General features: G+C 43.9%; 1 non-coding gene across 1 annotated transcript; it reads left to right on the forward strand.

Annotated features, from left to right (window-relative positions):
* The first annotated feature begins 352 nt into the window (after positions 1-352).
* trnas-cga (transfer RNA serine (anticodon CGA)) lies at positions 353-435 on the forward strand. Its single transcript has one exon. It is a non-coding gene; the product is annotated as a tRNA-Ser (tRNA).
* Positions 436-12,987: the final 12,552 nt, after the last annotated feature.

The following is a 12,987-nucleotide window of genomic DNA, read 5'->3' on the forward strand; positions in this document are numbered from 1 at the left end:
TTGGTAAATAAGTTGCTCTTGAATTGTCTACTGAATTTATCGGTGACCTCCCGTTCTGAACTCCTCCACAATAGCAAACATTTTCTCCACATCAACTCGATCAAATACCTTAATAATGTTAAAAATATATCTCACTTGTTTTTCGAGAAAGAAGCTCCCCACACTGTTCAGTTTTCCCCGAAATGTAAATTCTTTCAGTTCTGACCGAAATGTTTCCTTCTTTGCTGTGAGATTCTTTGATTCTACGATTTAATTTTCACATCGTCTGGGAGATCCAAGAGGGCAAGCATGCAGGCGGTCTCTGTGATAAATTGCACCGACCATTGAACTATTAAAGCAGCTCTACTGTGTAGCTGCGATGGCCGAGTGGTTAAGGCGTTGGACTCGAAATCCAAAGGGGGTTTCCCTGCGCATGTTCGAACCCAGCTCGCAGCGATTCTACAGGTGCTCTTTTTTTATCGACGAAAGGGGATCTCATTGGAACTCCCTCCACTGCTCTTTATTACACTGATTGATGCTAAGCAGTTGTTCGAACTGGAAACATTAATAGTATATCGGTATTAATTGTTAGTTTGTTGGAAACTATCTGCAAAAATCAGTGAGCAATATACACAACATGAAAAAATGCCTTTTAATAAAGATAAGTGCATTGTTTGGGAGGAACTCACCTTTAGTTAATGAGTGCGAACGAGGTTTAGTTTTATAAAGATGAACAAGTTTTGCCAAAATGACCACGGCAGTGTTTGACGTTGCAATTTTCTGATAACATGAGTGTTTGCATCAAAGTAGATGCCTTATCCATTAAGCGACGTGGCCCCTGCAGTTTGCAGCAGACGAATGTACAGCAAAATTCTAAAGGGTTAAAGTGTAATAAAAAGTCAAGTATGAAATCTCGGTTCTGCAATGCAAGGAGTATTCGGAACCCAGGAGAGGGCTCTGAGCTAGTTAGAGTGGGTGAGAGCTCAGATCACAGGAACGCAAGAAAAAATGCAAAAGGCAGGAGGCAACAGAGCAGAGTAGCACTGGGGCAAGTGTAAACGACAAGGTGATAGGAAGGGACAATATGTATGAAAATAAAGGGGCTGCAGGAGAGGTCAAAACTAAAAATCATGGTTTAAAATCTAGTATTAAAACACTTTACCTAACCGCACGCAACATTCGAAATAAAGTAAATGAGTTGACGGCACAAATCATCATAAATGGGTATGATTTGATGACCATTACAGAAACGTTGCAGGTTGGCCAGGACAGGGAATTAAACATACAGCGGTATCTGACAATTCGGAAAGATAGACAAGAAGGGAAAGGAGGTGGAGTAGCTCTGTTAATAAAGGATGTTGTGAGAGATGATATTGGCTCTATGAACAAAATGTTGAATCATTGTGAGTGGAGATTCGAGTTGTCAGGGGAATAAGTCACTGGTGGGCATAGTTTATAGGCTCCCAAATAATAGCTTCACGGTGGGGCGGGCAATAACCAAGGGAATAATGGAGGCATGTGAAAAAGAAACGGCAGTTATCATGGGGGATTTTAACCTACATATCGATTGGTCAAATCAAATCGCACTGGGTAGCCTTGAGGAGGAATTCACAGAATGCATACGGGATTGTTTCTTAGAACAGTATGTTACAGAACATACAAGGGAGCAAGCTATCTTAGATCTGGTCCTGTGTAATGAGACAGGAATAATTAACGATCTCCCAGTAAAAGCTCCTCTCGGAATGAGTGACCACAGTATGGTTGAATTTGCAATACAGATTGAGGGTGAGGAAGTAGTGTCTCAAACGAGCGTACTATGCTTAACCAAAGGTGACTATAGTGGGATGAGGGCAGAGTTGGCGGACGTAGACTGGAAACACAGACTAAACGGTGGCACAATTGAGGAATGGTGAAGGACCTTTATGGAGCTCTTTCATAGTGCTCAACAAAAATATATTCCAGTGAAAAAGAAGGGCAGTAAGAGAAGGGATAACCAGCCGTGGATAACCAAGGAAATAAAGGAGAGTATCAAAATGAAAACCAATGTGTATAAGGTGGCGAAGGTTAGTGGGAAACTAGCAGATTGGGAACATTTTAAACGACAGCAAAGAATGACGAAGAAAGCAATAAAGAAAGGAAAGATAGATTACGAAGGTAAACTTGCACAAAACATAAAAATAGTTTGTAAAAGCTTGTACCGATATATAAAACGGAAAAGAGTGACTAAAGTAAATGTTGGTCCCTGAGAAGATGAGAAGGGGGATTTAATAATGGGAAATGTGGAAATGGCTGAGACCTCAAACAATTATTTTGCTTCGGTCTTCACAGTGGAACACACAAAAACCATGCCAAAAACTGCCGATCACGGGAATGTGGGAAGGAAGGACCTTGAGATAATCACTGTCACTAGGGGGGTAGTGCTGGACAGACTAATCGGACTCAAGGTAGAAAAGTCCCCTGGTCCTGATGAAATGTATCCCAGGGTATTAAAAGAGATGGCGGACGTTCTAGCAGATGCATTCGTTATAAACTACCAAAATTCTCTGGACTCTGGGGAGGTACCAGCGAATTAAAAAGCAGCAAATGTAATGCCTCTGTTTAAAAAAGGGGGCAGATAAAAGGCAGGTAACTATAGGCCGGTTAGTTTAACATCTGTAGTGGGGAAAATGCTTGAAGCTATCATTAAGGAAGAAATAGCGGGGCATTTAGATAGGAATAGTACAATCAAGCAGACGCAACATGGATTCAGGAAGGGGAAAGCATGTTTAAATAATTTACTGGAATTCCTTGAGGATATAACAAGCATGGTGGATAGAGGTGTACCGATGGATGTGGTGTATTTAGATTTCCAAAAGACTTTCGATACGATGCCACTAAAAAGGTTACTGCAGAAGATAAAGGTACGCAGAGTCATAGGAAATCTATTAGCATAGATAGCGAATTGGCTAGCTAACAGAAAGCAGAGAGTCGGGATAAATGGGTCCTTTTCAGGTTGGAAATCGGTGGTTAGTGGTGTGCCACAGGGCTCGGTGCTGGGAACACAACTGCTTACAATATGCAAAGATGACCTGGAAGAGGGGACAGAGTGTAGTGTAACAAAATTTGCAGATGACACAAAGATTAGTGGGAAAGCGGATTGTGTAGAGGACACAGAGAGGCTGCAAAGAGATTTAGGGAGGTTAATTGAATGGGCTAAGATTTGGCAGATGGAATACAATGGCGGAAAATGTGAGGTCATCCACCTTGGGGAATAAAAACAATAAAAAGGAATATTATTTGAATGGGGAGAAATTACAACATGCTGAGATGCAGAGGGACCTGGGGGTCCTTGTGCATGAAACTTCATGGATCCCAAAATGTTAGTTTGCAGGTGCAGCAAGTAAGCAGGAAGGCGAATGGAATGTTGGATTTCATTGCGAGAGGGATGGAGTACAAAAGCAGGGAGGTCCTGCTGCAACTGTGTTGTTGAGGACGCACCTGGAGTATTGCGTGAAGTTTTGATCACCTTACTTTAGGAAGGATATACTAGCTTTGAAGGGGGTACAGAGACGATTCACTAGGCAGATTCCGGAGATGAGGGGGTTACCTTATTATGATAGATTGCGTAGACTGGGTCTTTACTCGTTGGATTTCTGAAGGATGACGGGTGATCTGAAAGAAACATTTAAAATAATGAAAGGGATAGACAAGATAGAGGCAGAGAGGTTGTTTCCACTGGTCGGGGTGACTAGAACTAGCGGGCACAGCCTCAAAATACGAGGGAGCCAAATTTATACCGAGTTGAGAAGGAATTTATTTTCCCAGAGTGTTGTGAATCTGTCGAATTCTCTGCCCAAGGAAGCAGTTGAGGCTCGCTCATTGAATCTATTCAAATCACAGATAGATACATTTTTAACCAATAAGGGAATTAAGGGTTACGGGGAGCGGGAGGGTCAGTGGAGCTGAGTCCACGGCCAGATCAGCCATGATCTTGTTGAATGGCGGATCAGGCTCGAGGGGCTAGATGGCCTACTCCTGTTCCTCATTCTTATGTTCTTATAATGAGGGATTACGCAGTGGAATTGTATTTAGATCAGTTCCATACTTTGAACTGCAAACCAATCAGCGGCAGTGAGCCTTTCACTGATTGAAATACGAGAAGTACTAAATCCCCGGAGGATATGGAATTGTTCATTTAATGCTGGAAACACTCCGCGGGGCCACCAGCTCTCGGCAGAACTAATGTTTTGCAGCATTGCTTCAATGTATTACAGGTTTGGTGTGAGTTTCGTCCCTGAATGTTTAAGCTGCTCTAAAATACTTGCAGCCCAACTGCACCACCAAAATTAAAATAAATGGCCTGTAATGGGTTCGAACTCGCCAATTGGGCGTTAGTAACACCAAGCGCTAACCAAGTGAGGCAATCGGCCTTCATGCTATGTACTTTCGTATGGCACTTTTACATTAAAATGATAGCATTCCTATAGCGACTTTCACCTCAGCACTTCCCAAAGCAGTTCACAACAAATTAATTACTTTTAAAATGTGATCACTTTGTAGTGTAGGACATGCAAAAATGTACAGCTTGGAAGGAGGCCATTTCAGCCAATAGTGCCCGAGGAGGCCGATCTCGAGCTTTCCAGCCTAATTCCCACTTCCCAGCTCTAAGTGCATCCTATGGGTTACAGTAATTTAAGTGGCATCCAAGTATTTTTAAAATGTGTCAGGGTCTCTGCCGCATTGAGGCATTGAGTTCCCGACCACCATGACGCCCTGGGTAAAGACATTTATCCTCGCAGCTCATCTAACCCTCCCCCTAATTCATCATCATAGGCAGTCCCTCGGAATCGAGGAAGACTTGCTTCCACTCTTAGCATGTGTTCTTAGATGGCTGTACAGTTCAATACGGGAACCACAGTCTTTGTCACAGGTCAGACAGACCGTCGTTGAGGCAAAGGATGGGCAGGGAGCCTGGTTTGCCACAGCTCATTCCGCTGCCTGCACCTGATTTCTGCATGTTCTCGGCGACGATACTCGAGGAGCTCAGCACACTCCCGCATGCACTTCCTCCACTTCGGGCGACCTATGGCCAAGGACTCCCAGGTCACAGTGGGGATGTCACACTTTATCAGGGAGGCTTTGAGGGTGTCTTTGTAACGTTTCCTTTGTCCACCTTTTGCTCATTTGCCGTGGACGAGTTCCGAGAAGAGCGCTTGCTCTGGCAGTCTAGTGTCTGGCATATGGCTTGCCCAGCGGAGCTGATCAAGTGTGGTAAGTGGTGCAATGCTGGGGATGATGTCTTGGACGAGGCCGCGAATGTTTGCGCGTCTGTCCTGCCAGGGGATTTGCAGGATCTTGACGAAACATCGCTGGTGGCATGTCTCCAGCGACTTGAGGTGTTTACTGTACATAGTCCACGTCCCTGAGCCATAAAGGAGGGCGGGTATTACTTCACCCTTGTAGACCATGAGCTTGGTGAAAGTTCTGAGGGACTAATCTTCAAACACTCTTTTCCTCAGGCGGCCGAAAGCTGTACTGGCGTACTGCAGGCAGTGTTGGATCTCATCATCAAAGCCTGCTCTTGTTGATAGGAGGCGCCCGAGAGAGGGAAATTGGTCCACCCCGAAATTAGTTTAAATCTATTCCCCCTGGTTGTTGACCACTCTGCAAAGGGAAACAGGACCTTCCTACCAACACTATCTAGAGCCCTCATAAAGTTATGCACCTCAATATAGTCTCCCCTCAGCCTCCTCTGGTCCAAAGAAAACAGACTCAGCATTTCCAATCTTTCCTCATCACCAAAATTCTCCAGTCCAGGCAACTTTTTTGCAAATCTCCTCAGTACCCTTTCCAGCGCAATCACAGCTTTTTTTTGAAATGTGTTGACCAGAACGGCACACAGTACTCCAGCAGCGGCCTAACCAATGTTTTATACAGTCAAGTACAATGTCCTTGCTGAAACCAGCAGAGTTACGGACCGAGAGCTGGTAAGTGGCATTCGGTTGGATAACCTTTTGTTGGCTGGCGCAGATACGATGGTAAGTACTGCAGGGATTCCAATACGACCAAGTTGATCTCTTGGACTAATTTTGATCGCGTAGATGGAGAGGAATGTTAACAGATTTTTTCTGCACAATTGGCCTGGGTTTTTTTTCTGCTTTTTTGCTTCTCCCATGCGTTCGCATGGCTCGGGTTGGGGCGGTGTGTTTAATTTTTCGGTGCAAGGTGTGTAGAAGTTGTGTGGGGTGGACTTATTGGGCTGGGCGTTCTTTATCTTTCCGCCATTGTCATACTTCACAGGTTCATATATAGCCTTCAGGGTTGTTGATCAAAGGGCCCTGTGGCTCTTTGTCGGCTGGCATGTATACTATGGGCCGAATTGGCCACCTTCAGCGCTGTGGACTTCTAGATTTCTATTTACTTTCACAGCCCCAGACTATTCCTTCACAGACCCAGAAAGCTGCAACACATATTCAGACCGCTCTTTCACAGTCCCAGACTCTACCTTCACAGATTCACAATCTTCCGACACAGTCACACAATCTACCTTCACAGATCCAGACTTTTCCTGCACCGACCCAGACAGCAGCTAAACAGACCCATGCAGCTCCCGCACAGAGGGGTACTGATCCTACACCGATTCAGACATTACTGCACAGATCCATACACTCCAGTGCAGACAGGCAAAGCTCATACACAGCATCAAAATGCTTGTGCACTGACTCAGACATTTCCTTTCAGAGACCCAGCATCACCTGCACAGGAGCAAACATGTCCTCATCAGCCGCAGACAATACCAATACATTTCCAGAGAGCTTCGACAGAGACACTGACATTTCCTTCGCGAAAGTAGGCAGCTCCTGTACAGAACCAGACAGGTGCTACACTGAAGCAGGGATTAACAGCACAGGCATAAACATTCCTACACAAACCCATACAGCTCCGTTCAGAGACATTGGGATCCGAGACAGATTAAGTCCCTCCTACATAGACATAGACAGCTCTACCCTGGCCAAGGCATCACCAACACAGATCCAAGAACTCCTACACAGATATAAGCAGTTCTTGCACGGGCGCAGACTGTTCCGACAAAGGACCAGACTGCTCGTTCACCGAGCCAGACAGCTCGCTTCGGAGATGCAGACATCTCATTTAAAGATAAAGACAGCACCGGTACTGAATCAAAAAGCTCAATGCAGAACCACACTGACCCAGGGAGATCAACCATAGACAGATACACTCCATCACAGATGCAGACTCTCCGGCACAAAAAGAGACAACTCTTGCAGAGACCCAGTCAGCTCCAAACCTGACACATGGAGCTGCAACACAAAGCCCAACGCTCCTACACAAACCCGGACAACACTTAAACAGACACAGTCAGCTCAAATTCTGATACAGGCAGCTGCAACACAGACCCAGACAGCACCTAAAGAGACTCAGAAACTATTACACAGAAACAGAAGGCTCTTACAGTGACACAGACACTCCTACCTATACTCAGAGAGCTTGTCATTGAATCCAATGCATAATGCTGCAGATAACTGAATTAAATAGGCTTACAAAGGACAGCATAGCGTATACAGCCTTTCCCGAATATTCTGGAGTCTTTCTTGATTTAAATCTATCAGCATAGCCATCTATTGCTTTCTACTTCATATGCTTGTATAGCTTCTCCGTAAATGTATCTATAGTATTCGCTTGAACCACTCCTACGCTTTTGAGTTCCACATTCTCATCACTCTTTCCAGAAAGAAGTTGCTTCTGAATTCTCTATTTGATTCCTGGATTTCTTGATGACTATCTTATATTGGTGGCCTCCAGTTATGCTCTTCCCCACATGTGAAAACATTCTCTCTGTAAACAATCCATCAAAATCTTTCATAATTTTAAATAAATCTATTAGGTCACCCCTATAGATCAATCTTCAAGAGAAAAGAGACCCAGCTTGTTCAGTATTTCCACTTATGAATAACCTCCCATTTCTGGTAGCATCCGTGTAAATCTTCTCTGCACCCTCCCAAATGCCTCTATATCATCTTTATAATAGGATGACCAGAACTGCATGCAGAACTCTAAGTGTGGTCTAACCGAGGTTCAATACAGGTTTAGCATAACCTTTCTATTTTGCAATTTTATACCACTAGAAATAACCTCCACTTCTTAGTTACCTTTATTTTGTCTTGCTAAACTCTGTGACAATGTTTGTGATTTGTGTAGTTGTACTCAGATATCCTATTGTTCCTCTACCCCACCGAGAGTCGTTTGTGCCAAGTAATTAGTGACCTCCATATTCTTCCTACCAAAATGTAATACCTCACATGTGTGTGTGTGGAACTTAATTGAAAATTATCTGCCCATTCTGCGTGTTATTAATGTTGTCCTTAATTTGTTGCAGCCCTCCTCAGTTTCAATTTCCTCCAATTTGGTATCATTGGCAAATTTGGAAATTCTGTTTTTAGTTCCAAATTCTAAATCGTTAATATAAATTGTGAACAATAGTGGTTCCAGCATTGATCCTTTTGGAACACCACTACCCATCTTCTGCCAATGTGAATATCTGCCTTTTACCTCCAATCTCTGATTTCAGTCTTGAAGCTAGCTCGCTATGCATTCTGCTGCTTATACCCTGACGTTGCTCAGCAGGTTATTATTGGGTATCATAGCGAGGGTCTTTTGAAAATCTAGATACCTTATACTTATTGCATGATCAATGTATACCCTCTCTATAACCTCTTCAAACATTATGAGTTTGGTCCAGCAGTACTTTCCCTATTGAAATCCATGCTGATTATTCATTTTTATACTTTTGGTTTCTAGATGTTCTTCTATTTTCTCCATTAGTAAGGGTTCCATTATTTTCCTATATAAGTAACAATCATACCACTTGACCAACGAGCTGATTAGCTGAGACAAGCAGGGAGTACAGCATTTAATTCCCGCCGAAAGCAATTCAGCCATTCCCGCTTTCTATTGTGTAATACAGCGACATCAAGTTGTTGTACTGTCAGTCTCGGATCAGTCTTTTTCTGTTTAAAAGGATTGCGATCTCAGTGCTGCTTCATTCAGTGTGTGTTTAAAAAAATGCGACGTGCTAGCTGCCGTGGCTGGGTGGTTAAATTGTTGGATTAGGAATGTAATCCAATTGCTTCTGAGTAAGTCCGAGCTCTGTTCAGAATGAATCAGTAGATATAGGCATTCGCACGTAATCCGCTCTGTTTGGAGGTCGTTTGAGGTGTAATTGTTTTGAATAATTTTGCAGCAACTTTTCGGCCACCTGTTCCGTCACGCTCACCCAATCATCCACTCGTGCGAGTCCAGAGGATTGGGACATTTCTATAATCCAGCAAAGAATTACTAACAATATGGTTAAAAGAGGGTAGATTATGAATGTTAACTTGAACGAAATATAAAAACAGATAGTAAGAGTTTCTACAGGGATGTAAAAAGGAAAAGAGTGGCTAAAGTAAATGTTAGTCTCGTGGAGGATGAGACTGGGGCATTAATAATCGAGAACAGGGAAATGGCAGAGACTTTGAAAAAATATTTTGTTTCAGTTCTCACGGTAGAAGTCAGTAAAAACATTCAAATAGTGGATAATCCACGGGCTATATGGAGGGAGGAACTTAATCCTATCATTATCACTAATGAAGCAGTATGAGGTAAAATAATGGGACTAAAGGCGGACAAGTCCCCTGGACCTGATGGCTTATATCCTATGGATGCATTGGTTGTATCCACAGGATATAAGCCATCAGGTCCAGGGGTCCTATGGAGGAGTTGCTTCCACTCCCAAAGTGAATTCTTTGATGGCTGAGCAGTCCGATACGAGAGCCACAGACCCTTTCACAGGTGGGACAAACATTCGTCAGGGGAGGGGGTCGGTAGGGCTGGTTTGCCGCACGCTCCTTCTGCTGCGTGCGCCTGGGCTCTTCATGCTCCTTGCATCGAGCCTCAAAGAGCTCAACGCCCTCCCGGATGGATTTTCTCCACCTCGGGCTATCTGCGGCCAGGGTCTCACAGGTGTCAGTGGTGATGTCGCACTTTCCCAGCGAGGCTTTCAGGGTGTCCTTATAACGTTTACGCTGTCCTCCTTTGGCTCGTTTACCATGAAGGAATTCCGCATAAAGCATTGCTTATGGAGTCTCACATCTGGCATGCGTGCTATGTTGCCTGCCCAGCGAAGCTGATCGAGTGTGGTCAGTGCTTCAGTACTGGGGATGTTACCCTGGTCGAGGACACTGATGTTGATGCGTCTGTCCTGCCAGGAGATTTGCAGGATCTTGCGGAGACATCGTTGGTGATATATCTCCTTCTGCACATCGTCCATGCCTCAGACCCATACAGGAGGGCGGGTACTATTACAGCCCTGTAGACCATGAGTTAGGTGGTAGATTTCAGGGCCTGGTCTTCAAACAGTCTTTTCCGCAGGCGACTGAAGGCTGCACTGGAGCACTGGAGGAGATGCTGAATCTCCACATCAATGTCTGCCTTTGTTGATAAGAGGCACCCCCTCATTTCCAATGGAATTCTTCCAGTCACACAGCCTTCGTTAAATCAAAAAATATCTAGATTATGAATCAATTATTTATTTATTTAAAACAAATCAAATTCAATTTTTTTTAAATAAAAATTAAATGTATTTATTTTCTTAAGTTGTTTAATATATATATATATTTGTAAATTGGCTTTCAGTGGGCTGGTTTTACGTACCTCCCTCTTTCCTGCCTGTCTATCACCTGTGGCTTCAATAACCGTCTCTGCCCCGCGTGGTCCTGAGCCCCACTGCACAATTGCCTTCAGTGATGATAGAAATATCACTTTTTTCATTTAAAAGGGAACTGCGGTCAGTCAAGGGTGATTCTGCATCTGGGTAAAAGGGATGTTATTGCAGTCCCCGATCATTCTGTATCTCTTTAAAAGGGCTGGTTGTCAGTTCCGGTTCATAATCTTTCCCTTTAAAACGGATTGTCTCATAAACCCGGGTCATCCTGTATAGTTTGAGAAGGAGTATGATTTCAGCTGCAATGAACGAATTGTTAAACTGTTGTGATCCAATTTACATTGGGGTTTCCTCTGCCGGGTGCGCACCCAGATCGCAGTGCATCTGTTCATTTACTCGAAATATGCTCATCTTTTCCTCAATCCACTCCTTGATTTTGCTCGCAATATACACAACAACACATTAGGTGATGGGGGCAGCGGCCGTGTGGTCTGATGGATACAGCGTCTGACTTCGATTATAACCGCGAACTTATCAAAACATTGCAGAGTCGTATCTTGCCGCGGTCAATTGACCCGCTGCCTGAAATTTTATATTCGTTGTTTTGATTCTGCCGAGAAACCAACCATCACTTCCAGTCACTCAGCTGAAGTAAAGGAAGGCTGTTTGCTTTTGGAATCGAATAGCACGTTTTCATCATTGTCGATCTGCATGCACGGGCGCAGCAAGCTGTGAAGTGGACTTTCTTGCACATTATTTCTGTTGGGTTACAAAAAGCAGGAGATTGAAAGGCTGACGCTTGGCTGAATAAAAGGCGAGGTGGCCGAGAAGTTAAGGCGATGAACTACTAATCAATTTTGTTCTACACGCATGGGTTCGAATCCCATCCTCGTCGTATTTGTGTTCAGCTTTGACTCCCCTGGTCACTTTGTCAATCACATTAACCTCATCGCCGAGTTTCCCTTTCACTGACAAGGATGCTGCACTTTGCTCATGTTATGTCTCAAATTAATAATATATTCGTCAAAAGGATAACAGTTGCAGGACTGCGGAGAGGGGGACTAATTAGATAGCTCTCTGAGGGACAGCGCAAGCACGATGGGCCTAATATCTTTTCTCACTACCGTCAGAATCTGAGAGCTGCGCTTTTCACTGTCGGCGGCTCTTGTTCTCGGGTTATGATTCTCGCTTAGGAATGATCACATTTGAAATGCGTGAGGTCTCGGGCCAAATCCTGAACGAGCCCCGTCATTTTTTATTCAAAGTTCCGCTTCTCACAGCCGCTTGACATGTGAGAAAACAGACATATTTCACATTAAAATGTGTAATTTTGCGCCGATTGTTCCCACAGCGTCCAAATCCCAGAGCAAAGTGAAACTCACACAACTGAGTAAAGTTAAAGTATCTCAAAGGTACTCGGCTCTGTGATTCGTGGATAACCTAAACCCGTGTTTAGTTCCGGCCAATAATTGATCAGTATATCTTCCTGTTTGTCCGCATCAGCTCTGCTCAGTGGGGATACGCATACATTCAGCGTCAATCTCCACCTCTGCCCTGAATATGAAGGCGTCTTGTTTCTCTAGAGCTGAAAAGATGTGAGAAGCTAGCTTTTGAATTAGCCTCTTGGTTGACGGATTCAGAGCGGACAGGAAATCAATCCGGGGTGGCCAAGCTACCTGGTCTGATGAAAAGGCGTTGACACCTAATATTGCAGGCATGTTATAGTCTTCTGGCCTCAACATTAGGTTCAACGTATCGGGTGATAAGCACCGCTCCTATTGTCTAGTAATAGTTCTGCTATTCCCACGAACACCTCCTTTGGACCATCCTTTGTAACCTTATTACCCGATTACCACCCACTTTGCCTTCTCCATTGTGCCATTTATTATTAATCACTCGTGCGTTCCACTGTATCACAGACATTCCCATTTGACCTTTCTCGCTGCGTATTATTTCCAGGCGCTATTTTTGTTGAAAAAAATCTGTAATCTTGAAATGTTTCCTAAAATATCGGAATGATTATCCGACAGAACGTGAAACCGGGTTCTGCATCCACAGAATCTGCACGACCTGCTGAGTTTTACATATTTATCTGTTTTTATTCATTCTATTTCCGTGTCCCTTTTAAGGGGATGTGCTGTCTGTCCGAGATCATTCTCTATCTGTTTAAAATGGTGTGCTATCAGACCCGCATCATTCTGTGTCTGTGTAAAAGCGATGTGCTGTCTGTCCCGGAGTTCACATTTCAAATTTCAAAAACTGCCTTAGAGGGTGCAGGAATTTTAGTTTGTGTGTGTGTTTGTGTA

The sequence above is a fragment of the Pristiophorus japonicus genome, unplaced genomic scaffold (assembly GCF_044704955.1).
Source record: "Pristiophorus japonicus isolate sPriJap1 unplaced genomic scaffold, sPriJap1.hap1 HAP1_SCAFFOLD_85, whole genome shotgun sequence".
Classification (NCBI taxonomy): domain Eukaryota; kingdom Metazoa; phylum Chordata; class Chondrichthyes; family Pristiophoridae; genus Pristiophorus; species Pristiophorus japonicus.